Here is a 26,800-nt window from a genome sequence, read left to right as displayed (position 1 = left end):
GTGGTCCAGGTTCATTCTTCTGCATGTCGCTGTCCAGTTTTCCCAGCACCACTTGCTGAAGAGACTGTCTTCATTCCATTTTATATTCTTTCCTGCTTTGTCAAAGATTAGTTGGCCATATGTTTGTGAGTCCATTTCTGGGTTCTCTATTCTGTTCCATTGATCTGAATGTCTGTTCTTGTGCCAGTACCATACTGTCTTGATGATTACAGCTTTGTAGGATAGCTTGAAGTCTGGGATTGTGATGCCTCCTGCTTTGGTTTTCTTTTTCAAGATTGCTTTGGCTGTTCGGGGTCTTTTCTGGTTCCATACACATTTTAGGATTATTTGTTCTAGCTCTGTGAAGAATGCTGGTGCTACTTTGATAGGGATTGCATGGAATATGTAGATTGCTTTGGGTAGTATCGGCATTTTCACAATATTTGTTCTTCCTATCCAGGATCATGGAATCTTTTTCCATTTCTTTGTGACTTCTTCAATTTCTCTCATCAGCTTTCTATAGTTTTCAGTGTGTAGATTTTTCACCTTTTTGGTTAGATTTATTCCTAGGTATTTTATGGATTTTGATGCAACTGTAAATGGGATCAATTCCTTGATTTCTCTTTCTGTCGCTTCATTGTTGGTGTATAGGAATGCAACCAATTTCTGTGGGTTGGTTTTATATCCTGCAACTTTGCTGAATTCATGAATCAATTGTAGTAGTTTTTTTGTGGAATCTTTTGGGTTTTCCATATAGAGTATCATGTCATCTGCGAAGAGTGAAAGTTTGACCTCCTCCTGGCCGATTTGGATGTGTTTTATTTCTTTGTGTTGTCTGATTGCAGAGGCTAAGACTTCCAATGCTATGTTGAATACCAGTGGTGAGAGTGGACATCCTTGTCTTGTTCCTGACCTTAGGGGGAAAGCTGTCAGTTTTTCCCCATTGAGGATGATATTAGTGTTTGGTTGTTCATATATGGCTTTTATGATCTCGAGGTATGCTCCTTCTATCCCTACTTTCTTGAGGTCTTTTGTCAAGAAAGGATACTGTATTTTGTCAAATGCTTTCTCTGCGTCTATTGAGAGGATCATATGGTTCTTGTCCTTTCATTATTGATGTGATGAATCATGTTAATTGTTTTGCAGATATTGAACCAGCCCTGCATCCCAGGTATAAATCCCACTTGGTTGTGGTGAATAATTTTTTAATGTATTGTTGGATCCGGTTGGCTAATATCTTGTTGAGGATTTTTGCATCCATGTTCATCAAGGAAATTGGTCTATAGTTCTCCTTTTTAGTGGGGTCTCTGTCTGGTTTTGCAATCAAGGTAATGCTGGCTTCATAGAAAGAGTTTGGAGGTTTTCCTTCCATTTCTATTTTTTGGAACAGTTTCAAGAGAATAGGTGTTACCTCTTCCTTAAGTGTTTGGTAGAATTCCCCTGGAAAGCCATCTGGCCCTGGACTCTTGTTTTTTGGCAGATTTTTGATTACTAATTGAATTTCCTTACTGGTTATGGGTCTGTTCAAATTTTCTATTTCTTCCTGTTTCAGTTTTGGTAGTGTGTATGTTTCTAAGAATGTGTCCATTTCTTCCAGATTACCCATTTTATTGGCATATAATTGCTCATAATATTCTCTTATTATTGTTTTTATTTCTGTTGTGTTGGTTGTGATCTCTTCTCTTGTATTCTTGCTTTTATTTATTTGGGTCCTTTTCTTTTTCTTTTTGATCAAACTGGCTAGTGGTTTATCAATTTTGTTCAGTCTTTCAAAGAACAAGCTTCTGGTTTCATTAATCTGTTCTACTGGGGTTTTTTTGTTTGTTTGTTTCAATAGCATTAATTTCTGCTCTAATCTTTATTACTTCCTGTCTTCTGCTGGTTTTGGGTTTTATTTGCTGTTTTTTTTCCAGCTCCTTAAGGCATAAGGTTAGGTTGTGTATCTGAGATCTTTCTTCCTTGTTTAGGAAGGCCTGGATTGCTATATACTTTCCTCTTATGACCACCTTTGCTGCATCCCAGAGGTTTTGGGTTGTGGTGTTATCATTTTCATTGACTTCCATGTACTTTTTAGTTTCCTCTTTAACTGCTTGGCTTACCCGGCAGGGGAGATACCATTCATTCTTTAGTAGGATGTTCTTCAGTCTCCAAGTATTTGTTACCTTTCCAAATTTTCTTTTGTGGTTGATTATGAATTTCATAGCATTGTGGTCTACAAATATGCATGGTATGATCTCAGTCTTTTTGTGCTTACTTGGGGCTGATTTGTGTCCCAGTGTATGGTCTATTCTGGAGAATGTTCCATGTGCACTGGAGAAGAATGTATGTTCTGCTCCTTTAGGATGGAATGTTTTGAATATATCTGTTAAGTCCATCTGGTCCAGTGTATCATTCAAAACCATTGTTTCCTGGCTGATTTTTTGAGTAGATGATCTGTCCATTGTTGTGAGTGGGGTGTTGATGTCTCCTACTATTATGGTATTACTATCGATGAGTTTCTTTATGTTTGTGATTAATTGATGTATATATTTGGGTGCTCCACATTTGGCACATAAATGTTTATAATTGTTAGGTCTTCTTGGTGGATAGATCCCTTGATTATGATATAATGCCTTTCTGCATCTCTTGATACAGTATTTTAAAGTCTAGATTGCATGATATAAGTATGGCTACTCCGGCTTTCTTTTGTTGACCATTAGCATGATAGATGGTTCTCCATCCCCTTATTTTCAATCTGAAGGTGTTTTTAGGTCTAAAGTGGGTCTCTTGTAAACAGCATATAGATGGATCTTGTTTTCTTATCCATTCTGTTACCCTAAGTCTTTAGATTGGAGCATTGAGTCCATTGATGTTTAGAGTGAGTACTGAAAGTTATGAATTTATTGCCATTATGATGCTTGTAGAGTTGGTCCTTTCTAATCTTTGTTGCTTTTGGTATTCATTTATATATATATATATATTTTTTTTTTTTCATCCTTTCCCTCCTCAGAGAGTCCCCCTTAAAATTTCTTGCAGGGTTGGTTTAGTGGTCACAAACTCCTTTAATTTTTTTTGTCTGGGAAACACTTTTATCTCTCCTTCTATTTTGAATGACAGCCTTGCTGGATAAAGAATTCTTGGCTGCATAATTTTCTGATTCAGCACACTGAATATATCCTGCCACTCCTTTCTGGCATGCCAAGTTTCTGTGGATAAGTCTGCTGCAAACCTGATCTATCTTCCCTCGTAGGTCAGGGACTTTTTTTTCCCTTGCTGCCTTCATGATTCTCTCCTTGCCTGAGTATTTTGTGAATTTGACTCTGATATGCCTTGTCGATGGTCAGTTTTTGTTGAATCTAATGGGGATGCTCTGTGCTTCCTGGATTTTGATATCTGTGTCTTTCCCCAGGTTAGGAAAGTTTTCCACTACGATTTGCTCACATAACCCTTCTACCCCTATTTCTCTCTCTTCCTCTTCTGGGACCCCTATGATTCTGATGTTGTTCCTTTTTAATGAGTCACTGATTTCTCTAATTCTTAAATAGTGCTCTGTTGCCTTAATCTCCCTCTTTTTTTCTGCTTCATTATTATCTATAAGTTTGTTCTCTATATTGCTGATTCTGTTCTGCCTCATCCATCCTTGATGCTGCTGCATCCATCCACGATTGCAGCTCAGTTATAGCATTTTTTATTTAATTCTGGCTATTTTTACTTCTTTTATCTCTGCAGAAAGGGATTCTAATCTATTTTTGACTCCAGCTAGTATTATTATCGTGATTCTAAGTTCTGGTTCAGACATCTTGCTTGTATCTGTGTTGGTTAAATCCCTGGCTGTCTTTTCTTCGTGCTCTTTCTTTTGGGGTGAATTCCTTCGTTTTGTCATTTTGAAGGGAATAAAAGAATTAATGAGGTAGAAATAATGAAATTAAAAAAATTAGAGTTAAAAAATTAAAATTAAAAATTACACACACACACACACACACACACAGAAATCGAATAAATAATGCTAGATCCTAGGTGTGTTTTGGTCTGGGTGTTGAAAGTGGTTTGACAGATTAGAGGGAAAAAAAGGGGGGGGAGGAAATTGAGAATTTGAAAAAATGAATACACTGAAGTAGACTAAAGTACCCTGATGGGGGTAAAATAGAATTTGAAAAAATGTACACAAAAGTAAAGAATATAGTAGAAAAAAATAAAAATATTTAAATAAAATTTAAAAATAAATATGATTTTTTTCTTTTTATGTATTTAAGAAAAAAGAAAAGAAACAAAAAAGAGAATAAAGGTTTTTTAAAAAGGTAAAAGATTAAAAAAAAGAAAAAAAGGAAATCGTTTGAAAATTTGAAAAAGTGAATACATGGTGGTAGACTAAAATAAAATGATGGAAGTAAAATAGAATTTGAAAAAATTCCCTAAAAGCAAAAATATAGTAAAAAATTAAATAAAAATATTTTAATAGAAATTGAAAGTAAAAATGAAGTTTTTCTCTTTCTGCATTCAAAAAAAAGAAATGAAAAAGTGAAAAAAAGAAAAAGAAAGAAAAAGAAGGAAATTGAAAATTTGAAAAGGTGAATACACTGAAGTAGACTAAAATAAAATGATGGAAGTAAAATAGAATTTGAAAAATTTTACACAAAAGTAAAAAATATAGTGATAAAAATTAAAGAAAATATTTTTTTAAAAAATGAATTTTTCTCTGTATTCAAGAAAAAGAAAAGAAGTGTAAAAGAGAAAAAGAAAAAAAAAAAAGAAAGAAAATTGAATAGATGAACCTGCCAGCAGATTGAAGTAGGACTGAAATTACTTAGTTTTCCCCTAGAGGTCAGTCTGTGTAGCACTTTATAGTCCATAAACTAAGCTGGCGGTGAGACTTGTGTTCTTGAAGAACAAAGTTGGCCCAGTTGGGCGTGTCTCAGTGTAACAGCTCTGCTCTCCACTAGGTGGCATTGCTAGCCTACTTGGGTGGATTGTTGAGGTGCTTCTAGTTGTGTATGTACATGCAAGGGAGTGGTGAAAATGGTGCCACCCAGCTACCCACTGTTCTCCCGGATCAGCAATTGCGCACCTGTCGTCCTCTGTCTTTAGCTCTCGTCCACTCCCCACTTTTTCACTTTCTGTGACCAGGCCCCAGGCAGTACCTCTCTCCCAAGTTTTGTGTCAGATGCGGCTATTTTCCCCGGCCCCTTACCTCTGAAGGACTACAGCTTTGACCCCTTCCACCTCTGCGGAAGGGTGTCACCGAGCAATGGCTGAATACTGGCTGCACCCAGGAACGCCCCAGAATAAGTTCACGATAGTATAGCAGCAGCTTTTCAGGGATTATGGAAAATCACAACACATATCTGGAACCAGGCTTCACCCTTAACAGCCTTGCCCCAGCACCAGCGAATGTGGCCACCTTCCGTGGTCTGCTGGGACCAGGTGACTTCAACAGTCTCTACCAAATGTCCTTCCTGCAGTGGAGCCGCTTTTCCCTGTGTGGCCTGAGAACCTCCTGGACCCCACTCTGTTCCTGGGGATTCACCTTTCCCACCAGAACACTGCCAGGTATTGAGCTGCAGAGTTGCAGACTTTGTGCTCCCCTTGTTTACAGTCTTAATGAAATTTAAACCCTCTCCTTTCTCCTTTCTCCTTTCTCCTTTCTCCTTTCTCCTTTCTCCTTTCTCCCTTTTCAGTTTAGTCCCTGTGGCTGCTTCCAATTTTCCACTTTCTCTCCAGCTCCTATTGGGGAGGGGTGCTTTTCCCGTATTCTCCACCCCTGTCTCTGTCCTCTCTCCACCCGCAAAAGCACCTCCCTTCCTGCGGCTTCTCACTTCCCAAGTTCCCCTCTCTGCGCTGCGTACCTGCTTAATTCTGTGGTTCGGTTTGTGCAGATTGTTGTGTTAGTCCTCCAATCAGTTTTCTAGGTGTGTAGGATGGTTTAGTGTTGGTCTGACTGTAATTCGTGGATGTGAGACACATAAAAAACTTCCATGCTGTTCCACCATCTTGGCTCCTCCCTACATCCTTCATGTTTAAAAAATTATTTATAGATACCTACAAAATTAAATTGTCAAAGTTCTCTCCCTTCTAATCCTTCTGAACTGTACATTTAAATAGCTTTTAATAAAATGTTTATTTATTTTGAGAGAGAGAAAGAACGAGCAGGGGAGGGGCAGAGAGAGAGGGAGAGAGAATCCCAAGCAGGCTCCATGCTGTCTGTAAAGAGCCTGATGCAGGTCTTGATCTCATGAACCTTGAGATCATGACCTGAGCCAAAATCAAGAGTCAGAAGCCTAGCCAACTGAGGCACCCAGGTGCCCATAAATGGCTCTCTTAAAGTATCAATTTAATTATGCCACTTTCCTTCATAATCACCTAACTCTGAATTTCTGCAAATTAAAAGTATGTTTTAAAGCCCTCTATATGTCAGTTGTCTAAATGTATCTCTTTTTACTCTTCAAAACACAGGTAAGCATGTCTGTTTTAGTTAAGTCTATCTTCTCAGTGTTCTCTAAGAAATTTTATAGAACTCTGTGGTGGCACTATGATGCAACACTCAGATCCTTCTTCAAGGAAAAACATTTTGCCCCAATTGTTTGGAGTGCTGTCCTAAAACCACTTCAGCTGTCAGTGCACTCAGGGCTCACATCAGCTGCAAATCTTCCCTGCCCAAGGTAGCAGCCTTGCTTCAATAGCCCATTTCCAATGACCAGTTAAAGAGGAAGTATAGAGTAGTACCAGCCACTTTTTAAATATCTTGATTAAGATATTCTACACATCACAAAATAGGCTTACTAAAGGTGTAAACTTCAACTATTTTTGTAAACGTATAGTTATGCAACCATCACCACCATTCAGTTTAGAACATTTACATACCTCAGAAAGAACCCTTTTGTGGAATTAGAGTCAATCCTCACTCCTACTGTAAGTCCTGAGCAACGATTAATCATCTTTCTCTCTTTGTATATTTGCTTTTTCTGGAAATCTCTTATAAATGTAATCCTATAAATGAAGTATTCAGCTGTCCTTAATCCATTCTCTTCAACACAGCCAGAGTTGTATTTCTAAAGCACTTATCATTATATCCCCATGATTATACCTTTTTTTAAAGTTTATTTATTTATTCTGAGTGGGGGGAGGGCAGAGAGAGAGGGAGAGAGAATCCCAAGTAGGCTCAGTACTGTCAGTGCAGAGCCTGATGCAGGGCTCGATCTCACAAACCATGAGATCATGACCTGAACTGAAACCAAGAGTCAGACGCTTAATCCACTGAGGCACACAGGTGCCCCTGATTATACCTTTTAATGCATCTTCTTTTCTAGATAGTCTAAAATCTGTTTTACATATAACATGGGAGCCTTTTCATTATCTGACTAGAACTAACATGCTCATTCCATTTCCAATTACGCTATTACATTTCAGGCAAGTTTGTGACATCATATCTACTTCTTATCTTCCAAAATTCTCAAATATCTCTTCATCTAGGTATTCTTCTCTGACTCAACATGATATTAAGTTCTTTTTATTTGGTACACAATTATTTTTAATTCTTACTTAGACCACACTGTGTTTCAATTATTATTTGAATATGTCTTTCTTCTACATAGTGAACTTTTTGAGAACAGGGGCCAGGACTTCTGCAAATTTTTACTTTTGATATAGCAAATCTCCTGATCCACAATAGGTACTAGATGAACATTTTCTAAATGAATGAGTAAAAATTTAAATGCGTATATTGATGAGCTTGGGGTACAAGGAAAAAGGAATAAGTTGTTCCTGAGAATTGATTATCTGCATTTAAGTCAATGCACTTGATCCTGAAACTTATAATAATTAATAGAGAACAACACATGTGATAGTTTCAGAACTGCTGTGTACTTTCTGTCTGTCTGACAAGTAATTTGGTTTTCATAATGTATAAATTGTGGATAATATTTTCCTTTGACTGGGCTCTTGAAATTTTTCTAACAGGGCAGAATCAAACTACAGCCAACTTATGGTGAGGAGCTCTTCAAACCATTACTGAAATTGCCATTAAGATACACCTGCTGCACAAGGTATTTAAAAGAATGTCAAAGACTATGCTTCTCAGTTACAGAAAACAGGCTTATCGCCTTTAGAAACCATTGAGGGTATTCAAATTCTCTCCCTGTCACTTTCTTTTAATGCTTATTTATTTTGAGAGAGAGAGAGAGAGAGAATTCCGTGCTGGGCAAGGATGAGGGGCTCAATCTCATGACCCTAGGATTATAACCTGAGCCGAAATCAAGAGTTGGATGCTTAACTACCTGAGCTACCCACATGCCTCTCTCCCTGTCACTTGTAGGCAGAAGAATTATTTTCACATCAGCTGCTTTATCCTGGCTACATGGACAGAACCAACACATTGAAGACCAAGTTTAATTCATTCATCCCCAAGAGGAACATAAAGACTATCTGTTGTGATACTAAATTCAAAAGTATACTCCAATCAAAAATAGTTTTGCTTTATCTTTTATGCATACATACAACACCATAATATATATTCAGCAAAGATGTATTACTGTTTCTGTCGTATCCAAGGATATAAAACACATAGCTATTCCAGTGATGGCGCCTTTCAGTTCTTTCTGTAAAGCTTGTTTGTACATGTATGTTTTCATGGACAGACTGCAAGTTAAAAAGCTTATATTCTGTCATTTTCAGTGTCAAATGCATCCAATATCAAACATATCAAGGCTGATCACATCATTATAAATTGCTGATAAGGCTTCTTGTTACCCTTCTATCACCACTGTCACAAATTACCACAAACTTAGTGGCTTATAACATCCATTTATTATCTCCCAGTTTCATGCTGAGATGTCTAAGCACAAGGAGACTCAGTCAGATCCACTGTGCAGAGCTTCACAAGGTCTAAATCAAAATGCTGGCTGAGCTGGCCTCTTATCTAGAAGCTCTGGGGAAGACTCTGCTTCCATAGACCATCAGGTCGTTGGAAGAATTCAGTTCCTTGTCATTTTAATTCATTTTTAAACGAACTAGAGCATGTTGAATCCCTGTTCTTAAAATCTCTGACGTCGTCTTCTGCTACCAGCCAGAGAAAAATCTTGTAAGGACTCATGTGATTATATTAGGTCCACTTGGATAATCCAGGATAATCTTACAATATTACAGTCAAGTAACTGATACTTTTACTTAGATCTTCAAGATCCCTTTCACTCTGTATTTGCAGGAGTAACACCAGAGGATCAAGATTATGGGGGTAAAATTCTTCCTCCTACTGGCTCTTAACTGGAAATGATGTAAGAAATTAATTGCACATGAAGTTCTTTCATTATTTTAAAAGTTATTGCCCCAGTAGCCTGTTGATACCAACCATAAAGACAAATGAGGCTTATATTTACTGTGATTACTTCTGGGCACATGTCTTCACCTTCTAACCTCCAGCAAGACATTTGTAATCCAATAAAGAATGCGAATGGGGATATTGGACTTGGTATTGACAGTTTACATGTGCTTGTTGAGGATATCATCAATAGCCTCTGTTGAATCATTGGATTTTAGAAGTGATTATTCCCGCTTGCTAATGACTCCATGCAATATTTTTTGTAAGTGAGTTTTGAAAAGCTTTGCCTTTGCACTGGTAGCAAAATATAGTGAGAGCTCTAAAATTTTCTCTCCATCTAAGGATATTTGAATTTATGCATATCATCCATAACAGATAGTATGTGCTTCGCCTAAGTGAAAGTGGCAAAACCAACAGAATTTGATTTCAAGATGAAATAGGAAATAATTATTACAACCTGGGTTTAATATAGATTGCATTTTAGCATCCTAAAGATCTTTTCATATATACCACATTAAAACTGAAATAAATGAAGCCTATACGAGTGCTAGTTTTATTTTTCCTCAAAGAAGTATTCCTACCTTCACCTTATATATTTTCTATCAAAGGCACTAGATGAAGTTTATCTCTTCGTTTCTTGAAATCCAGAAGTGTTAACTCAGATTATTTAATATATATTAGGTGTATGTACAGTGTTCTTAGGGTAGATGAGTGTTTCCAACAGAATATTTTCAATACCTTTTACTGCACTAAATAAAGGAAAATTTTGACTCAGAGAGTGGAAGAATTTGACTGAAGCCAAAAACTGATGCCTTCTGACTCAGCTTTGCCTCTAGATTTGGGGGTTAGAAAGTCTGCAGGATTTGGCCATTGGGAGGCAATTAGAAGGTGAATTTAAAGAACAGATAAGCAGTAGAGATGTAAGTCACTCTGAGGGCAGGAGGTTTTACCTAAGTGGATTTTGGAGAAATGGAACTAAGTCATCTCTTATAAGTTTAGCAGCCATGAAACAAGAGGTCATGTGACAGGATGAGGAGGGAAAGAAGGACACGGGAAGGTGTCTTGTTCTGTTTTTCTTCTCTGATAAGGATCATCTGAAAGTGTTTGCAGCCATAGAACAAGCAACAGAGAGAAGGATATAGAGGAAGTTGGAGCAAAGTCAGAGAAGAGATAGAAGAGAATAAAATCAGGAAACTTCAGTGAAGAAATTTTCTGTAGAAAAGAGACAGAATACTTGTCATTTCAAAGCAGAGGAGGGTTCATTTGATAGTTTGCACTGCATGAACTTTATCACTTAGGTGAAGCTAGGAAGGAAGAGGATCTATGGAAACTGAGTCTTTTGCACTTCATAGATGCCACCGAGGGATGACAACACCCATATATATGTAGAAGATGAATTAGTGCATTAGTTACGAGTTCAGGTACTATAGTCAGACTCTATATAAATCCTGGTTCTTACCATTTCAGTTATTGACATAAATTTCACACATCATAAAATCAGCCCATTAGAAGTGTGCAGTTCCATGTTTTTAGTATATTTACAGAACTGTGTACAACCATCACCACAACCTAATTTTAAACATGGCATCCCAGAAAAGAACCCATTAACAGTCATTAGCCTTTCCCTCCTCTTCTCCCACAGCTGGGTCCCAACCCCTGGCAAGCACTGACCTACTTTGAGTTGTTACAGATTTTTCTATTCATGGCTGTCTACATGAAAGCAGTCATGCACTACATAGTCTTTTGTGGAGGCTTCTTTCACATACTGTAGTGGATTCAAGGTTTACCACCTTGTAGCACGTATCAGAACTTCATTCCTTTTTATTTCTGTATCATATTCCATTTTATGGATGTACTATATTTTGTTTATCCATTCATCAGTTGATAGACTTTTAGATTATTTCCAATTTTGGCTTTTATAAATAATGCTGCTATGAACATTTCCTGTAAGTTTTGTATGGACATGTTTCATTTCTCTTGGATGTATACTTAGGAATGAATTGCAGAGTCATGTGGTAATTATAGGTTTTCCAAAAAGGTTTATCATTTACCCTTTGTTTTATTTTTATTTTTTTAACGTTCATTTATTTTTGAGAGAGAGAGACAGAGACAGAGACAGTGTGTGAGCAAGAGAGGAGCAGAGAGAGAGGGAGACACAGACTCCAAAGCAGGCTCTAGGCTCCGAGCTGTCAGCCCAGAGCCCAATGTGGGGCTGGAACTCATAGATTGTGAGATCGTGACCTGAACCTAAGTCGGACACTTGACTGACAGAGCCACCCAGGCGCCCCACCATTTACTCTTGTATATTATTTAACATCACTGAGATTCAGACTCCTGATCTTAAACTGGATGCGGTAATTGTACCTATTTTCTAGGATTTGAGGGAGGATTAGATTATATAAGTAATATAAAACTTGGCACATAAAAAGTGAGTAGGAGAGTACTTTTATTTTTACAACATGACTGGGTACAGTAACAACAAAAAGTTTTCTGATGTCTATGGTGTGTGTGTGTGTGAGAGAGAGAGAGAGAGACAGAGAGAGAGGGAGAGGGAGAGAGAGAGATTAACTGTAATTTGCTAGAAGGCAGTTTCAGTGTGGCCCTTGCACATGTTTTCTAGTTATGTCCCTGTTAGATCCCTGTAAGTATTTTTAAAATTTCCTTTTAGAATTTCTTACTGTTCCAAATATCTCTCATTTTTGAATTAGTCATTATTGCCTCACCTATTCACTCCCATCTTTGTCTATCCATCTAGAACTAACTCTGAACCATCATAAACCATCCATCAATTCTCTGAGCCCCTAGTAACCATCCACTTCTATCTGGGAGACTTTGGTCTCAACTTGGCACTGTCTCCCTTCATTTTACTTTTTTTCTGAGCATTGACATATCCAGGTCTATACTAAGATGATTTTAGCAAACAATCCACATTCCTGTCCTTAGCTATCCCAGACCACTCCCAGTAAGTGGATGTGGGAAAGAGGATAATGCCTCAACTTTCAACATGACTAAGGGGCGGGCGGGGGGGGGGGCAGTAAAAACAAAACAAATAAACCAGTCGTATTAAAGACCTAAAAGCAGATTAAAATTACTGAGTTATTTATCTATTTGCCTTCCATTTTCTCAATATAAAGTATTTCGCATGGGTATTCTTTCAATAAGAGCTTGAGTCATTGTAGAGCTAATATGTCTCCCTGGAGGTTATTATATTTTGACTTTTGGCATTTTCTGGATTATGCTATTTTTGTGTTTTAGCTCTTCAGTGTATTTATACCACTTCCGAATTCTATTCAAACGCCTTAACCCAATGCAGGATGGCCTTTTGTGGTCTCACCCCCCGTGTACCTCTGTCTACCTAGTTCAGACACACAGGCCACAATTCAGCCGAAACAGAGAACTTCCAGCTCCCCCTGAGCCCTGTGCAATATTCTCTTCCTCTCTGAATCTTATCACATCCTGCAATCTCTCTCAGGAACACTCTTCCTGGGGCTTAAACATTGTCTTGACAGGGGCACTCTGAGTAGGGAGAAAATAAACTCTTGTAGCACGTTAATTCAGATTCAGATTTGGGAAGGGCATTAGAAAGAAGTGATAGATCAAGTACAACATAACGACATAAGGACATGTCCTACAGGTTATGGCAAGGGATCCTTATTAGCGTGTTCACTTTTTTCTTTTTTTTTCTTTTTTTTTTTTTAAATCTTGGCCTGTTTAGCCAACGCCCAGGAGTTCTCTTTTTCTCCAGTGACTTACTCAGTGTCCTCTCTCCATCTCGCCATACACCGTTTCCTCCCTGCTACACACAGGAAACAAAGTGATTGCTGCTGCACTTAAATTCTCTCTGTTGGCTCCCAGGAGGAACATAAACCCCCTGGTGTGACCACTCCACTCTCAATGATCTGGTTCCTGGGTCAACCCCCAGCCTCATTTTTCACCATGTTTTATGTGCACATGCAATTTTAGTCATCATGAATCCAACTTGTTCTCTCCTGACTCGTGATTTTGTGCCTTTCCACATTCTTCTTTCTGGAATTGTGCCATGTGGCATCCTAAGCACTAGAGACTTGCAGTAAGTAAAGTCCTGTTCTTTTGCTACCTGAATCAATTCCAAATCTCACCCCATCTGCTCATATTGTGTCTCTATATTGTAGCATTTACTGCCTTTTTTACTCTATATTGTTTGTCTTCTGCTCTACATGAGACTTCCTTGAGTATGAGGATTTTATGTCTTTTATAGTTGTACATTCAGGACTTTATGTAGAGAGTGTGGGACATAATAAATACTCAACAAAGGATTGCTAAGCCACAGTGAATTAGGACCGAGGATTCCAGGACTCCCAGCATCAATACTGACTCAATCTAACTTGGGCTGATGCTTGACTAGATTAACTAAGTAGGTATCCAAGCCATATAGGACCCCTAGAATGAGGTTAACAAGGCCCCATGGGTCTCAGCAAAGGGAGTCATGCAGTGAGATAGTCAGCACTGCTAATTAGGATGTATGCAATGTTTACTCCATCTTCTCGTCGTGTTTGCTTCTGTGAGCATATTTCCTCGCAGAATGGAAGGGGTGGGATTAGACAGTCCCTTGGGTCTCTTTCATCTTTACAACCCTGTTGATGAAATCAATTGGAAAAGAAATCATTGCATTGTTTTGAAACTGTAAAAGCAACTACCATAGTGAAAAGAGGAACTGTATACTTGGGACAGATCCAGAAACACTAAGAAAATCCATCCATATTTTTATTATTAAATTGTTTTTAATGTTTATTTATTTGAGAGAGAGAGAGAGAGGGAGGGAGAGAGGCAGAGGAGCAGAGAGAGAGAGACACACACAGAATCTGAAGCAGGTTCCAGGCTCTGAGCTGTCAGCATAGAGCCTGATGCTGGGCTGGAGCCCATGGACCGTGAGATCGTGACCTGAGCTGAAGTCATACACTCAACCTACTGAGCCACCCAGGCACCTCAATCCATCCATTTTTGATGTCAATTTGATAGAGTTGTTCAAACACATCTCCTCCTTACTGTTTAGTATTCACTGACCACTATGGGCATGAAATCATGATTTTTTTGACTCTAGAGTTCGAAGCCACTTCTGTTTTAAGTTGTTCTTAGATAAAAATAAGGTAAATAACTTACAGACTTTAAAAAAAGCAATGCATTATTAATTACTCTTTGCATGGATTAACTATGGAGAATTTTTTGTTTACTTGATAAACTTTATTTAATATATTCTTAAAGATTTCTTACCCTGACATGTGTTCTCCCCACTCACATACCCTGACTGTAATTCAAGAACAAAAAGTGGCTTTAGAGTCATGGGAATTTAGAGGAGCTAAGGAAAGTAGAGAGCATTGAACTAAGCCCCCAGTCAAAGAAAATTCCCTGTGTACAGAAACATTTACCACTGTCAGTCTGGTTATCTCAGAAGTTAGGAGATCATGACCATATAGCATATCAATTCATTTTTGTTCAACAATCCTAACTACCATAAAGACTTTCTTTGTGGGGTATCACAGTATGCCTTTTTGTACCCCTTGTTTATTGGTCTCAGGATTGTTCCCTTTTTATCCTAGATCTGCCATCATGGGATTAGACATAACGCATTCAATTTGCCTTTCAAATATTTGAAAAAAGTATCTTGTCACATTCTTTTCTTCATTTTTCCCCCTTTATTTCAACAACAATCAATTGAGTGCACAAATGTTTTATAGAGACCCCTCCCTGTCTTGGCTAAAACTTGGGTGGTATGACATAACCCAGGACAACCTCTGTAATTTATATTAACAGTAACTTATTAAAGGACATGGTAGTCATTATAATGCATGCTCCAGGGGATGAGTTTAGGAGTTTGGCGACTTTGCAAGCAGCAGTCATGTGGGGACCAGTCCATCTATTTGGGATGGGTTAATTGCTTAGCAACATTAAAAAACCCTTTTAACTGTGCAGAGGCATATTCTCATCAACTGAACTGGATAACCTCACAACACTTTTACGCTTAACTAGCTGGAAAATAAAACCTGAATATTATAGACAGTGCAAGATATTTTACCTTAGAAATGTTTATCTAAATAGACCACTACAAACTAGTGCAGGCACTCTGGAAAACAGTATGGAAGTTTCTCAAAAAATTAAAAATAGAACTATCCTACGACCCAACAATTGCATTACTAGGTATTTGTTCAGAGGATACAAAAATGCTGTTTCGAAGGGGCACATGTGCCCCAATATTTATAGCACCACTATCAATAATGGCCAAATTTTGGAAAGAACCCAAATGTCTATTGACTGATGAACGGATAAAGAATATGTGGTATATATGCAATATAATGCTACTCAATGATGAAAAAATGAAGTCTTGCCACTTGCAACAACATGGATTAAACTAGAGGGTATTATGCTAAGTGAAATAAGTCAGAGAAAGACAGATATTATATGGTTTTACTCATATGTGGAATTTGAGAAACACAACACATGAACATAGGGGAAGGGAAGGAAAAAAATGAGATAAAAATAGAGAGGGAGGCAAACCATAAGAGACTCTGAAATACAGAGAACAAACTGAGGGTTACTGGAGGGAAGGTAGGGGGAGATGGGCTAAATGGGTGATGGGCATTGAGGAGGGCACTTTTGGGAATGAACATTGAGTGTTATATGTAAGTGATGGATCACTGGGTTCTATTCCTGAAACCAACACTACACTGTATGTTAATTAACTTGAATTAAAAATAAAACCCAGGGGCACCAGCATGGCTCGGTTAAGCAACCGACTTCGGCTCAGGTCATGATCTCATGGTCTGTGGGTTCCAGCCCCACATCAGGCTCTGTGCTGACAGCTCAGAGCCTGGAGCTGCTTCAGATTCTGTGTCTCCCTCTCTCTTCCCCTCCCCTGCTCATGCTTCACTCATGCTCTGTCTTGGTCTGTCTCTCAAAAATAAATACGCGTTAAAATTTTTTAAATAAATAAATAACTAAAATCCAAATATAAAAAAAATAGATCATTACTATGAGAACATCCAAGACAACATAAAGTAACATGTGAAACCAATAGAGTTGACTACTTAGGAATATCCGAGATGATGTGAGATTCAAAAGGAATAATAGCAAAAGATGGACGGAATACAAGAAAAAGAGGTGGTATGTGTGAATATTAGAGACAGTTGTTCATGCCTATGTCCTGTATTTCACACATTCAGGTACCATAGCATGTGTCAAGGAAGATATTTTTAAGATCTAGATAGAAGAAGAAACAAAGGAAAGGAAGGAAGGAAGGAAGGAAGGAAGGAAGGAAGGAAGGAAGGAAGGAAGGTTAAAGGAAGGAAGGAAGGAAGCAAGAAAAATGAGTTAGGGGAGACTTGGTGGCTCAGTTGGTTAAGTGTCTGGCTTTGGCTCAGGTCATGATCTCACAGTTCACGAGTTCGAGCCCTGCATCAGACTCTGTGCTGACAGCTGAGTCTGGTGCCTGCTTCAGATTCTGTGTCTCCTTCTCTCTCTGCCCCTCCCGGCTCACACTCTGTCTCTCTCTCAAAAATAAACATTAAAAAAAATTAAAAATGAGTTAGTCAAAGGGAGGAAAAAAACATTTCTCATTATCAAACTGTTATTTTAGATTTAGTTAAATTGGTGATTCATGAAGGTGAGACAGAAAGTGCATACATGGCAGGGATATCAGGAGAAGAAGAGAACTGTTGTTTATTGAGTGTGTGCTATGTGCCAAGTATTATGCCAGGGGCTCTGCATATGCTGTCATTGCTATAATATTAATTATTATGGTAATTACCCTTTATCGGATATGGCAAATGGAAATTTGGGAAAAACAACAAAGATCTAAAAGCTAGCTATAATCCCCACCCAATGTTTCCCTTTAAAAGTTCAACCCAGACAGGATTATATCTTATGCCTTAAATGCTTTCAGGTCATACTGTGTTCTTCCTTTTTAACACTTAACACAATTTTATTCATTAAATACTTGTATAATTTTTGCTAAAAGCTAGTTGCCCCTACTAGACTATTAACTGTATTTAGGTAAAGACTAAAACTAATAAAACAGTTTTATTTTTTATTGTTAATTTTCCAGGACCTAGCACAATATTGAAGCATATTTTAGGTGCCTAATAATGAGCTATTGAATAAAGGAACAAATCCATTAATTGATAGCTTTGCTAAGTCGGCTGTGTCTTAATCACACGCACACACGCGTGCACACACACACACACACACACACACACACAAATCATAAACTACAGTATTTGATCTACGTAGATTGAAAATACTGTTATTTCTAAATGTGGCAGAATGCCCTGAGTCCCAAACGGAAATTTAAATTTGACTATCTGTGCGTATCTTTTGAATTTGATTTATTTTCTCCTTATTTCTACTTTATTTTTAATGAGCTGATATGCAGATTGCAAATGGATTCTATTTAGGAGAGAGAGGAGAGGAATATTCATATGATCCCTAGGAGAATAGGTGGAGGAAGGAGTAGGAAAATCACAGTACACTGTGGTGGATTTGGAATCAGATAAAGCTGGGTTTCAGCAGTAGCTATCAAACTGGACTTAATTCCCCCGAGACTCAGGATCTATACCAGTGAAATGGCCAGAATACCACCAAGCCTATAGCATTGCTTCAAGAATTTTCAGTACTACATGCTAGGTGCTGGGACCAGTATTGACATTCACTAAACACTCAGTAGGTGGTTTGCTGTCACAATTATCATTATGATATTAATAAGTATCACTGGAGAAGGAGCACTTGGGTGGCTCAGTTGTTTAAGCCTCGGACTTTGGCCCAGATAATGATCTTGCGGTTTGTGAGTTCCAGCCCTGCATTGGGCTCCACCCTGACAGCGTGGAGCCTGCTTGGGATTCTTGCTCTCTCCTCTCTCTCTCTGCCCCTCCTCTGCCTGTACTTTCTGTCTCTCACAAAATAAATAAATAAACTTAAAAAAAAAAGTATTAATGGAGAATAGCATCATAATGGCTTCTGCTCCATAGTGTATCTGTCCCGATGATCTGAGAGACTTTTTTAAAGTCTGATATTAGAAATACAGAGCCAGAAGCTCCAAAAAGCAAAAACAAAAACAAAGCCCAAAAAACATTATCTTAAACTATTCTCTATAATTAGAGGTGCAAGCATTCAACTCTAAGGCCAGGTGACACATTGCAGGGCAGTCTTAGAAAGATAATGTGTTCACTTCTGCTTGGAAGCCAATATTGCTCTGGAACCTGAGAGTGTTGGGCCCTTGGCAGGGGCAGTTCTTTGATAACAGATGCTGACAGCAACGACAGTGATACAGAACCTTGGTGAGGATAGCTGATTAAAAGAATGAGCACAGGACAACATCCAGGGCACTTGAGAAACCACCCTGAGAATTCCTACAAAAAGTGGTTTGCAGTAAAGTCAGAGTGCTTATACTATAGGTGGGTAGAAAGGAGCCTTTCAGGTAGTGGGCTTCTGCACCATGCATTTAGAGAATAATGTTAATGCCATCTTGCTTACATATTTGTTCTGCCAAGGCTTATTAACAGTCTGGTTGCATGAAAAAGAAATGTTCCAACTGGAAGAAAGCTAGTCAACACTAGAAAGCAGAAAAGGAAAGCTGAACGCGCCAAACCCAGTCAGTGTCCAAGAGGGAGAATACCTTTGCCTAGTGATGCTAGTTATTTGGACTGAGCCAGAAAGCTTTAGCCAGCATCCTTCCTTCTCTCCCTATCAGCACCATGAGCTCACATGCTGGAGAGGTAAATCTGAGTGCTAGACAGCATGCTGTTCTCAGAATTGTTCCTCCCTTCACATAGCTGCTGTTTCAAGGTAGGTTTCTAATGAGGATGCTTGCCTCACATGTGTCTCTGTACTTCTTTTTTTTTTTTTTTTAAACAATTATTTCTTTTTTTTTTTAATTTTTTTTTAACATTTATTTATTTCTGAGACAGAGAGACAGAGAATGAACAGGGAAGGGGCAGAGAGAGAGAGGGAGACACAGAATCTGAAACAGGCTCCAGGCTCTGAGCTGTCAGCACAGAGCCCGACGCGGGGCTCGAACTCACGGACCGTGAGATCATGACCTGAGCTGAAGTCGGTCGCTTAACCAACCAAGCCACCCAGGCGCCCCGTCTCTGTACTTCTTTATAGTCAATTCTTTCTGGAAGCAACTCAATCACTCTTGCAAGGAGGGTCCTGAATTGGCATGCTGACACTTTGCCACACTTCGATTCAGATTTGTGCAAAGCAGGGGTAGATAGAGCTCAGAGACAGACTACCTGCTTCAAAAACATGGACTTTTCACTATTAATTTTATTCAGAATATTTTAGCTCTCCTCTCATTAAAAAGAAAAATAGCTACATGGCAGTTACGCTCACATTTAACCAATACCTATTAGTAACAGATTCCAAAAGCTTTTCCTAAATTTTATAAATTGTTTCATGTCAACTCTAGGTGTTCAAAAAATACATTTCACCCTTGAGCCAACAAGTTAAAATTCGTAAGAGCCACATACTTCAGTATGTTTGAAGACACCATGATGTACTAGACAAAGAAAAGGAACAATCTTTGCCTGCTGCCTTTCCTATAATTGCTGTTTGGCCTTTTTTGCAAGGTCAAGTTACATGCAAAACATTAGAGGCCTCTTGCCATCCTTTATCTGCAAGGATTAGTCACAAAGCCTCTCTTCCAACACTTTCCAACTTCAAAGTCTTTGTTCTAAAGATATATGATACAGTTGAGGTGGGTGGGGAAAGAGATTCGGGGAAGATGACCTAAAAGAGGGATATTATTTGATGTAACTTTCTATTTTAATCAAACAAGACACGGTGGAGGCCTGACAAGTTATGTCAGTTGACAACACAAATATGAAAAAATGCTTTGTATGGAGAACCAGTTGGACTCTGGCTTTGTCTGTATGCTCTCACATACAAAACATAGTGTGATCTTGTGTGCAAAACAAAATTGTGCCCTTCTTTAGAGGATTAAAACAATCACTGTATAGAAAATGAACTGTCAGATACAAGAGAGAAGATTGAAAGGGAATTGAGATGTCAGCTCATAAATATTGTGTGGCAAAAAATCATCTTCTAGTCCCCTAAAAGTAATAATGGCTAACAACTCCTGTAGGGGAAACCAGGCACCTCTTTAAGCCTTTCTGGAATGTTAACAAAGGTCTTCAAGCTATAACCACCCGTCTTCCCCTCCCCCACCCCCCACCCCTCCTGGCCCAGTTATGTCATTACACTCCACTATAAAGACATTAGGTCTCTGGCTTTTATTCTGATTGATATTGGAAGTCAAAACAAATTTTGAACAGGAGACTCTTTTCAAAGGATATTTGTGTTATTGGTCAAGCACCGTCTTTTTCTGGGGGGGTGGCGATAAAGGGAGGGTTATCAAGATCAGAAAGGCAAGGAATAATTTAGTAATGTATTTAAAGTAATTCCAATGAGAGAAAATGGTGGCTTGAACTGGGTGGTAGGTGCTTAAGGGGTACAAAATGAATCCTTAATATATCTTGTACTTAAACTCTGTGGATTTTGTCAATGGATAAGATATGGGAAAAAGTAAAGAAAGGAGTAAGGATGAGTTCTAGGGTAGTTGCCCGAGCAACCAGAATAATAAAGCTCCCATTTACTGAAATAGCCAGTAGGAGCAATTTCTGTGTAGGTGGTGGGATGGGAGAGGGAGGGAGGTTGGTGAACTTTAGGAGTTAGGTTTTAGGCATGTGAAGTTTCACAAGTCTCTCAGATGTCCACATGCAGATATTCACCCAATAGTTGAATATATAGAGTCCGCTGTCAGAGAAGATGCCTAGGACCTTTCTTTGATTTTGCCTCCATAGCCAATAGACATTGTCTTGTTGAAACAAAAATTGTTTTTGGATGAAGTTGAACAGTCAAGGGAGATTTTACTTAAGGCTATTGTAATAGGTGAGAGAAACCAGAACTGAACTCTACTGGACCAAAAGGCTAGAGAGTTTTTAAGAGCTGGGGTGGGGACAGGGAACTCTAAGGCCATTTGCCGTGTTTGTTGATTGACTAATGGAAAAGTAAACTTTCTTTTATCTTCATGACAGGAGGCAGTTTTACAACTTAGAGCAAGGCACCCACCAAAGTTAGGCTCCTACCCTCCCACAGAGGATTTTTAAAAGGTTTACATCTCAAAGGGGAAGAGAAAGAGTTTATAATAACAAGTTTTCTAAAGTAAATGTTCTAAGAAAAGAGAGGGGAAGGGCTTCTGTGGTTAGGCTACCTGGATTCTGGAAGGATAGGTTGGTGAGAGGGAGGTCAGGGGCCTAGAGGCAGGAAGAACCTGTTTCAATTAGTCAAACTGAAGAAAATATAAAGGTTCTTTTGGTCAATCTTCGATAGGGTGCCCATACAATTCATTGCTTAAGTCAATATAGTCTGAGAGTGATATTATTATCCATTGATAATAGGTACGGCAGGGCTGGCCCCATCAAACTTTAATGAGTTGTTATTCTACCTCAACATTCCTTATGCCATTTTCATTCAACTTAGAGGAGAAGATATCATAAGATATAATATATCTGTGAAGATAAAACTTACCTTAAAAATACTATCTGACCAAATGACCATGAAAAAATGTACTGACACCAAAGCTTTCTGAAAGATCAATTATGGAGATGATTTGGTTTGATTCCTTCTTCGAGATCCAGCCCAGATATTGCTTTCTGTCTTCAGAGGTCTCTAGGTGTTTCTCAAAAATAGGAGTCTGCATTTTTCTGTTTACTTCTCTCTCCCCACAGCAAAACTTAAAACACAGTGAGGACTTCCTCTTTAATCACTGTTACTTCAAAACCTAACAGTGTGCCTAGTACATAATAGATGGTCAACAAATATAGGTTGATTGAATTAGTGGAGAGAGTCAAAAAGGGAGTCAAAGTTGGCACCAACATGCTAAGCCTCAAAGACTGCAGAAACAGTTGTAAAATAAATAGAAATGGAAATGACAGAAGGCATGGAGCCTGCTGTTTTATTCCATATGGGATTCAGATTATAGTATACAGGCTGGGAAGAAGAAAGACTAATATATTTACCTAATGGTATCCATAATGCTATTTGTTGCATTACGTTCTATATTTTCTTCCTGTGGAATGTGTTTGTTTCCCATTAGTGCTTCATGAATTAACCATAACTGCCACCAATGTAATTAAAATATTGATTGCCAAAAGGAAGTGAAGATTCAGCATTAATTCATTCAGCAAAAACTTATTGAGTCCTATTATATGTCATTCCTTGCAATAGGCTCCAGGAATATATATAATAGCAAGTAATTATCTTGGCTGCACCAACTTAGGGGTAGAATTGCATTATAAAATAGTACAAAACATCATTTTATGGCTTCAAACTCACCAAATATGTTACAAATTATCTTCTCTGACTAACCCTGGTTCCAAGCAGTAAGTACCGTCTGGTATATTTCACAAGTGGCATTTGTGTGCAGGTATGTAGTTGCCAAATGAGGTGTGGGTGGATTGTTGCAGGTGTAGACAGGCTGGGGAAGAGGGTAGTACCCAGAGATAAGGCTGAAAAATGAAGTTGAGACAAGATTGTCCAGTGTTTTGAACACCATGCTTGCATTTGGGCTTTATCGTGTTGCAGTGAAAATGTGATTAAAGTCTTTGTATGATTAGATTTGTAGTTTTGAAGAAATTGAGAAAGGCTTCTCCAGTGGCAGTGAGGAGGATGGGGTGCCTGGTCTGGTGGCTGCCGTAATTGTACAAGCAAGAGATGATGAGAGCTGATTTAGAGCAGTGACAGTGGGAAGTGAGAAGCAAAAGAGTTAGGTGGACATTTCTGGAGTAGACCTATCCAACCTAGTTACCTATTGAATGTTAGGCATGAAGAAGAGGAAACTGTCAATGATGCCTGCCATTCGTTATGATTCCTTACAATAGTTCCCTTATATTGATACCGAGCCCCAGCACAATCTGGCCTCTACCTACCTCCCTGACCTCACCTCATCTTCTTACCTTTTCTTATTCCCTCCAGGCGTACTGACCTTCTTACTCTTGGAATACAGCAGACAAGCTTCCATTTGAGAGTATTTGTATTTCTCTTCCCTTTCCCTGGAGTGCTTTTCTCCCTGCTATATCTCTGTGGCTGAGGTCCTCAAATCCTTCATGTCTTACTTTCTGAGGAAGGATCCCACTTATCACATATCTAAAATTACACACACACACACACACACACACACACACACACCTACCTACCTTGGCACTGCCTATCTGGTTGCCTATATTATTCTTTTCTGAGCTATTTTTTAAATATAATTTATTGTCAAATTGGCTAACATACAGTGTGTAAAGTGTGCTCTTGGTTTTGGGGGTAGATTTCTGTGGTTCATTGCTTATATACGACATCCAGTGCTCATCCCAGCAAGTGCCCTCCTCAAAGCCCATCACCCATTTCCCCCTCTTCCCAACCCTCCCACCCACCCTCAATTTGTTCTTTGTAATTAAGAGTCTCATGTGGTTTGCCTCCCTCTATCTCTGTTCGTACTTATTTTTCCCCTTCCCTTCCCCCATGGTCTTCTGTTAAGTTTCTCAAGATCCACATATGAGTGAAAACATAGGATATCTGTCCGACTCTGACTGACTTACTTCACTCAGCGTAATACCTTCTAGTTCCACCCATGTTGCTGCAAATGGCAGGATTTCATTCTTTCTATCGCCAAGTAGTATTCCAATGCAACTTGAGCTACTTAAAAATTTTTTAAATTTGTATTTATTTTTGAGAGAGAGCATGAGCAGGGGACTGGCAGAGATAGAGGGAGACAGAACCCAAAGCAGGCTCCAGGCACTGAACTGTCAGCACAGAGCCTGACAGGAGGGTTCGAACTCACAAGCCGCAAGATCATGACCTGGGCTGAAGTCAGGCACTTAACCTACTGAGCCACCCAGACACCCCCATTGCCTCCCTTTTTTTCCCTTCTCAACACTAATGCAATCTTGTTAAGACAGGATTTCTGTTTGTTTTGTTCATGGCTGTCACCCTAGTGACTATGAGATGGCCTTTAGATGCTAATTAGTAAGTCATTTAATAAATTAATTTCTAGATAAGCTGAGTCGGTGGATGTTGGCCCCAGTTTCTAAATGCTATTTTCTTAAATTTCAGGTGATCTCTGCCCCTTATTTTTTTTTTTTGTATTACATCTGTAACACAAAAAAAAACTTACACAACCATTCACACATACATAGACACACTCAGTCTTACATGTACACAGACACATGCACACCCATGCGCATCCACACACACAAAAACTTCCTACTTCATGAGATTATCTCTTGGGACTGGATATGGATTTTGGTCTATGGCATTGATGTTGTATTAAGCATTTGCCTAATGCCAAACTTACAGCAGATACTTTGCTAATTTTTAAAGCAAGCTGCAGAAACAGAAAGAGACTTAAAAAGGGCATGGTTGGGGCGCCTGGGTGGCGCAGTCGGTTAAGCGTCCGACTTCAGCCAGGTCACGATCTCGCGGTCCCTGAGTTCAAGCCCCGCGTCGGGCTCTGGGCTGATGGCTCAGAGCCTGGAGCCTGTTTCCGATTCTGTGTCTCCCTCTCTCTCTGCACCTCCCCCGTTCATGCTCTGTGTCTCTCTGTCCCAAAAATAAATAAACGTTGAAAAAAAAAAAAAGGGCATGGTTATGTCTGTGTGATGGCAAGGCTTCAACAGAGGTAGTGTTAGAATCATAATGGATGTGGAGCTGAAAACTGGATTGAGTGTTGGGAGGGAGAAATATTCCAAAGGTGTGATTTAAATACTTAATTTATTTTGTTTATAATCTACCAGACATGATCTGAGACCTCCAGGTAGAAAGGAACCAAGAGAACTCCATTTTTTAAATGTTTATTTATTTTTGAGAGAGAGAGAGAGAGAGAGAGACACACACACACACACACACACACACAGAGCACGAGTGGGGGAGGGTCAGAGAGAGAGGGAGACACAGAATCTGAAGCAGTCTCCAGGCTCTGAGCTGTCAGCACACAGCCCAATGCAGGGCTTGAACCCACGGACCGTGAGATCATGACCTGAGCCGAAGTCAGACGCTTAACTGACTGAGCCACCCAGGAGCCCCTATAACCATGAGAATTCAAATTGGCCCCCATTCATTCATGAAATCAAGCCAATGTTCTGAAAATAAATTCACCAAGCCAAATTACTGAAATTTATTTTTCCATATAGTAAAAAATCTGCCAAAACTCAATCTTACTGATGAAGACTTTGCTAAATAACTGATCTATGAAATTCAGTAATTATGATTTTAACAAAATCGTGGTTTAAAATCTTTAATAGGAACATTTTAAGAGCTTCACGAGAATATACAATTCTTATCTCTTTTACTGAAATACAAGTTTATGAACAATTCATTATATACAAAGTATTAATATTACAATTAATATTACAATTACAATATTTCAAAATGTCAATTCGAGATTCTGCAAATTTGATTACTTATATGAACATCTTTTAGGTAGATGTAACTTAAACTTTTATTCATTTTGGACTTGTAATCTTTCTTTTTTATTAAAATAAATTTTTTAATGTTTTTATTTATTTTTGAGACAGAGAGAGACAGAGCATGAGCAGGGGAGGGGCAGAGAGAGAGGGAGTCACTGAATCCAAAGCAGGCTCCAGGCTCTGAGCTATCAGCACAGAGCCTGACGTCGGGCTCAAAGTCACAGACTGTGAGATCACGACCTGAGCTGAAGTTGGGCACTGAACCGACTGAGCCACCCAGGCGCCCCGGACTTGTAATCTTTACAAGTTTTAGGGGTCATATGGCAGTTTCAGGTAGCTTTGTAAATTTCAATTGTTGTATCTAGAAATTAGTTGCTACAATTTATTATGCTCAATTTATTATGTGATGTGGTTCCTTCTGTCACTTCCTACTTTATTTTTATCCATGGAATCCATTATATTTGTCCCTTCAGGGCATCTATGCCTTGCTTCCACACTTGGACACTTTTGCTTTTTGATAGTGAATCATTCTTCTAACAAGTAACGAGTCGATGTTTTCGATTGCTTCCTATTAGAAACCAAAATTTCAGCGTTTCATAAATGATGTAATTTCTTCAACAACTTCAAATTCCTTTTAGAGGCTTTGGAGTATTTTCTAACTTTCTTCCTTTGCTTTTCTTTCTTCTTTTTTTTTCCTTTTTTTTTTTTTTGTAATTTCCCAAATGTAAAGCAAATCAGGTATAATGTGTTATTTTAGCAATTAATTCTAACTATAATTAGGTTAAATTTAAATTTGTTATTAAAAGTAAATATTTGTGGGGTGCCTGGGTGGCTCATTCGGTTGGGCGTGCGACTTTGGCTCAGGTCATGATCTCACCATTTGTGAGCCCGAGCCCCACGTCAGGTTCTGTGCTGACAGCTTGGAGCCTGGAGCCTGCTTCGGATTCTGTGTCTCCCTCTCTCTCAGTACCTCCCCTGCTCACATTCTGTCTCTCTCTCTCTCTCAAAAATAAATAAACATTTAAAAAATTTAAAAATAAATATTTGCACA

The 26,800-nt window shown here is 38.7% G+C and overlaps 1 long non-coding RNA gene across 4 annotated transcripts in view; it reads left to right on the top strand.

Moving 5' to 3' along the window:
* The window catches only part of LOC121044768 (uncharacterized), a 184,468-nt gene that overhangs the window by 52,178 nt on the left and 105,490 nt on the right, over positions 1-26,800 (top strand). For 3 of the 4 annotated variants that reach the window (XR_005797468.1, XR_005797467.1, XR_005797466.1), the window contains exon 5: positions 7,912-7,997. This is a non-coding gene — a long non-coding RNA (uncharacterized LOC121044768). Of the gene's footprint in view, positions 1-7,911; positions 7,998-8,266; positions 9,031-26,800 lie in introns of those variants that run through there. The other variant, XR_005797469.1, reaches the window with a different exon arrangement.

Source organism: Herpailurus yagouaroundi, unplaced genomic scaffold, assembly GCF_014898765.1.
Source record: "Herpailurus yagouaroundi ecotype Mexico unplaced genomic scaffold, PumYag 189, whole genome shotgun sequence".
NCBI lineage: Eukaryota > Metazoa > Chordata > Mammalia > Carnivora > Felidae > Herpailurus > Herpailurus yagouaroundi.
This window is presented reverse-complemented; position numbering and strand designations above follow the sequence as displayed.